This window comes from Strongylocentrotus purpuratus, unplaced genomic scaffold (assembly GCF_000002235.5).
Source record: "Strongylocentrotus purpuratus isolate Spur 01 unplaced genomic scaffold, Spur_5.0 spur5_scaffold_14, whole genome shotgun sequence".
Classification (NCBI taxonomy): domain Eukaryota; kingdom Metazoa; phylum Echinodermata; class Echinoidea; order Camarodonta; family Strongylocentrotidae; genus Strongylocentrotus; species Strongylocentrotus purpuratus.
Genome location: NW_022145599.1, coordinates 10,014,775 through 10,020,753, shown reverse-complemented (window position 1 = coordinate 10,020,753; position 5,979 = coordinate 10,014,775).

The following is a 5,979-nucleotide window of genomic DNA, read 5'->3' as shown; positions in this document are numbered from 1 at the left end:
ACGCTAGGTCTGGTACAAAACTATTGCTTTTGTTTCCACTGCTTTTACATTAACGACATACCTGCATTGTGGAATCGAAGCAAAACGTAGGTGGCAAATTATTCTAGTGACTCTTGCGAGAAGATTTGATGAGTTGATATGTACATTTAATTATGATAGCGGTAACAGTATTTGTAATCGCGCTGAATAGACCAGTTCGTAGTTAGCCCATGATACACTTGACCCCAAATATCCACAGATATTTTACACATGGAGCTGTCCCAATTTGTGCACTTTAAAATTATCGCTGCCAAAGTCATGGATGTATATTTGTTCGCCCTCTTGAGAAGAATGCTTCCACCTGTGTTCCTTAGAACTGTCGGTGCATACATTAATAATGATGACATAAATTTCATAAGCACGTATCCAATATTCGTCTGATCTCTATCTGCACATGCGCAGAATCTATCTATGTAGTGGCTTATTAATATCACTTTTGACTAAAAACCAATCGAATAATACTAAATTCGGTAGATTTATGAATTGACTACTGATGCAATCAGGCCCTTTTCTTCCTATCACACTGGTCGATATCATATTTCTTTAACTTATGTATCATTCGAACGAAGTACTTTTAATCATGTGCATTGACATTTGATTTAAAGTTTGAAATAAATAGGACCAATAATAAGAAAGTAAAGAATGTTTGAAATATGAGATCACTAAGTCTTTGCGGATCTCAAATAAACTGCTCGGTGATAATTGTGATTGTGACCTAGTTGCAGATAACTCCTAATTGCCTTTTTCCTCGGGGCACTACTCAAAATATATTATGGATAGCAACTTATCAAGAATAGACCCATCTAACCCATACCTTTTTGAAAAGGTGAAATTTTAGTCAATTTGTATGTTGGAACAAATTGGAAAGTTATCCCGCACTACATCACATAGAGACTACCGATACCTGCTAGATGCTTTGATCGACGCAGCGGATGTCATTAAAAATAGTATTTTTATGTAAATTGATTAGATTGCATTTTGGATACCATAATTCTGTTATCCGTACAGAATCGACTTGTTGCAAAAGATAGAAATACTATTTCCCTTTTGTCAGATATACTGATATGTACCATATATTATTGAGTTTATGCGTAAACCAGTACCACCGTATCTATTAGGCCCGCACTGAGTAAATTCAATGATAGTTATTCATTTTCAATGTCCATCTTTTACTGTTGTAATGGGAATTTTGGTATTTCTTGCTTTGAATTGTGATACAATGAATACATTAAATAATAGCTATTCAGTGTAAATGTATTTAACTGTATTTGCAGCATTAAATAATTTTTTAAACTCAATTAGTCATCATTAAACTGATAGATGTGCAGTAATATATTTTGCCAAGATTGTTATTAAGTGCACACCCTTTCTGTGATATAAATTTTCTTTGTTTTTGCATTACTGTAGAAGAAGTGTTATAATTTACAGATATTTGTATACATCGAAATCTTTGTGAATATATGTTTTATGATGTTAAAAGCAACTAAAGAACATACTAATATATGGTAGTTAGGAAGACCATAATTGATGTACTGTATTCTCACTGACTTATTCACATACATAAGTTGCATTGATATATTATAATGTTGTAATGATGAATGAATTTTTGATTCAAGTGTCATATGATGGAGGATTTTATGAATATAAATAATTTTCTACTTTTGTACATATTCAATAGTCTGCAAGACTCTGGAATATTATATATCTGTTTTGATTGCGTCAAAACATTTTATCAACCGAATACAATGAAGCCATTGGCGCCACAAAACAATGTATTGATTTAAATGTAGTATCTTCCAGATTTATATCATACAAATATTACATACTATTTTGTACATATGTAAATACTGTCACTGATGTAATATTATTGATATACCGGTATCATTCTTTGATGACACAGATTCTTTCATGTACAGAGAGCATATTGTGCATCTTTATATAAACGAATTTTGCATTATTCATTTAACACTTAAAGGTTGAACTATTTCAACATAACAACATTGACAAAAATATTAACTGTAAATAGTCGATGTGTAATAAACACTCGTTATATTGTAAGAATTTGAGCTGAATTGCGATAAAAAGGGTCGTTTGTTTCCCCGCACTCGTGCGAAAGTTTTATCATGGCAATTCGCACTTACGGAACTTACCAGATCATGTTAGTAATCTGGATGAGTTTAGATAGTATAAAGGGATGTACTCTATTCTCCTGAATTCTATTTGTTACATGAACTTCATGTTTAACTTTAACTCATTGAAATAATATTGAATACTATTTTTAATACTTAGGGATGTTGTTGTTTTATTCTTTAAAATATACCGACAAAGACATTTCATGGACGCGTTGATAATGATGCATTTTAGAAGGTTAATTCATATATATATATATATATACACGTATATATATCGCACGTTTGTACAGAAGTGTAGAAATAACATTGCTTGCTGCCACTTTTTTAACTTGGAAGTATTTACATTATTTGGATTGCACGGTGAAAAGTTAATTTATCAATGAACTACCAAATGAAAATCAACTACTGAATTATAATGATGTATTTAGAAGGTGAATTCATATACACATATATATTTATATATATCGTATGCTTGTACAGAAGTTGAATATCAACTGCAGAAATAACATTGTTTGCTGACACTTTTTTACTTGAAGTATTTACATTATTTTGATTGCACAATGAAAAGTGAATATAATTCAGCTACTGAATTATGGATGTATTTAAGAAGGTGAATTCATATATATATATATATATATATGTATATATCGCACGTTTGTACAGAAGTTGAATCTCAACATTGTTTGCTGACACTTTTTGAACTTGAAGTATTTACAGTAATTTAATTGCACGTAGGAAAGAGAATATACCAATCAGCTACTGAATGAAAGAGTGTATGATTTTATTCTGTTTATTTCGCAAACGTCTATTCGCATACACTGTTGCTTTAACAGTATACAGAGAGGAATAAATCGATTGTAAATAATGTGTATTTAGCTCACAGTTAGGATGTACAGAACATTTTGTGATATTAAAACTAAATTATATACATAGTACAATGTATATAGTTATGCACACGGAACTACAAAGTAATGTTATTGAATTTCACTGAATTTGTTCAACACGAGATTCAAGGGCAGCATTCTATATATTCATTCACACCAGTGTTTTCTTGTTAATACAAAAAGAGCATTTTCCCATGAACTTGTGCTCAAGTTAATGACCGAAAATTATGTGTCGTTCATGAAATTGGCACATTCCATTTTATCTCAAATGTATTTCATGATTTTGTAGAATTTTGAGTGACTCTTTTGGTAATTTTACTGACAATATGATATCGCAGTAAGTATTTTTATACAGAGCATACCACTCCTGTGAGCTATTATGGGGTGTATGTTTTCTTCATTATCTTAATGTGTATGTATATATTGATAATGATTTACATTACATGATGTAGTGTAACCGTTAAGAATTGAAGGGAAACGATAATTTCTCTACTGATTATGTTAAAATATTGGTTTGTAATGAGCATACGTGCATGGAGCCCCGATCTAAAAGAAATTGCAATTTGGAAGATAAAGGAAAAAGCAAAATATGATAAAAAAAAACAATGTTGGTTTGATATTTACACGATTGTGTATAAAATATTTTACAGTTAATTTGAGAATGTTTTTTCTTTTCATTTTTCACTTTATTTACCACGTCAAGAAAGTCACTTAACCTGTTGTTTAGTTGGATCAAATCTTAAAGTTCAAAGTTCAATGTTTAGTTCAAGTTAGTACAGAAGATGAGTGTTATCTTTTACAAATTATAAGTATTCTTTTGTACATAGCCTATATAAAGTTACTCAAAATACATTTACAGAAAACTGAGAGTACTTATGCCAAACCTCTCCAAAGAAGAACCCCTTTTTATGGTTTTGTACTTATGAATTTTTTAACTGATGTTGTTGTCACACTGACATGTTGGCCTGTATCGTTTACTGACTAGTATGTAAATATTATTATGATCTTTGTGAGATTTTGAAGATTTCTTTGTTTCCTTGTCTGTGACGATATACTGATCATTAATTACCTTGAGAAATTACTGTAATTTTTCAGCGATTTTCCATATTTACACTAGTTGTTACCCTTGCATACATGTTTCCAGATTTTCATACACAACATAATTTGATATCGTTTACGATTACATACATTCGTCTGCTTTATTTCTTGCAGAAATGTTTGAGATGATGAAAACAAAGTTATACCAACAGAAACAATGGATTTTCTAAAGTTTTAGATATATGAGTGATAGTTTGTTACAAAATAACAACGCAGTTTCTTGTGAAAATTATGTTGCCAGAGTTGTAAATAATGGTATTTTTCATGATATTCATTTCATTCATCTGACACCAATGCTTCACGTGAAATATGTGTCAAATATCACCATACTGAGCAACAGAAAGATTGTGAAATAAATGTCCTTTAATTCTGGAATTCATATATTGTTATACGATGTTTTGTACGAAAATTTGAATATTGATACTATAAGCCTAGCCGAAATGTGTGATGTAAATGACGAATGTTTGACGGTCTCGTTTGTTTTAGCGTTAAAAATTGAAATGCCTGTAATAAATGGGAAGAAAGTGTTATGTATATAATAATATTTTGAGTTTGTTTTATGCAGCCTCATGTTTTTTGTGGAACATTTTGTGAATAATTTGATATATAGTTGTTTATATAAATTTTGTTCTTCGCCTCAAGTATGGCGTTTCTTGAGACTTCCGTACAATGCTATCTAGTCAAACAAAAGTTTTCTTGAGTATCATGTTCATGTATTATAGCTAATGAGCGACTTCAGAGATACAGTCTGCTTGTATATTGGTGATACGTTGTTTTGTAGAGTTTCTTGCAATTAAATATGATTAGTAATCCTGATAATGCTTTTTCAAGCACGTGAGAGAGAAATGATTACGAACGATAATTTTCGTGATGATAAAATGACTATGTATGCATAAATTATGATGGCAGTGTATATTCTACATTTTGTGACGGCAAGTATCTATCGTTTTATTACTCTTTTTCTCAGTTGATAAGTGATACTCTGATATGCAAATGAAATAATAAAGTGTTATGTTACAAATTTAAATCATAAAACTTAAGTGACTTTAAACATGTTAATTGCCTACCATACGTATGTTGTCATTCTTTTTCTTTCAAAATTTGTCAAGTTAAGCTTATGTTGTTCTCTTTTTAAATTATATCAGTCGTTTTAACATGTTTCATTCATATTGAACTAAAAGTGTCATACATTATGTCAAAGTAGAAATTCACTGCTTTCAAACCTGCAGTCATAGGTCAACGTTGAGTGTCGTTTTGAAACCAATTTTGATGAATAAAAGATTGCTAAATGATAAAGTGCTGTTGGTGAAATTGTACACTTATAGTCGGCCTTCTGTGGTTGCGAAACGATAAGGGACAGATATTTATGCTAAAAGAGAGAGAGAGAGGGATGAATGGAGAGAGGGGGAGGAGGGGGAAAAAGAAATAGAGAGAATAGGAGAGACTGAAAGGGGTGGGGATAGGAGAGGAGGGAAGAGAGAGATAGAGAGAGTGGGAGAGAGAGAGGGGGAGATTGTGTCCATAAAGCGACTTAGAGCAACATTTTCTTTAATTAATCCCCCCCCCCGAACCTTGTTCGCTACAGGCGCGTAGTCAGGGGGCAGTGGGGGCGGTCGCCCCCCTAATAATTTAAGGAAACGTCAAAGCTTACGCGCTTCGAAAGAGGGGGACTGAATACAGATAAGGATTAAGGGTCGGGAAAGGTACAACGAATCGTCTTCTTCGTCTAATAATACGTCAAAGCTTCCGCGCTTCGCGCAGGAGGGGGGGGGGGGGGGACTGAATTCAGACAAGGATTAAGAGTCGAGAACGGTACTTCGAGTCGT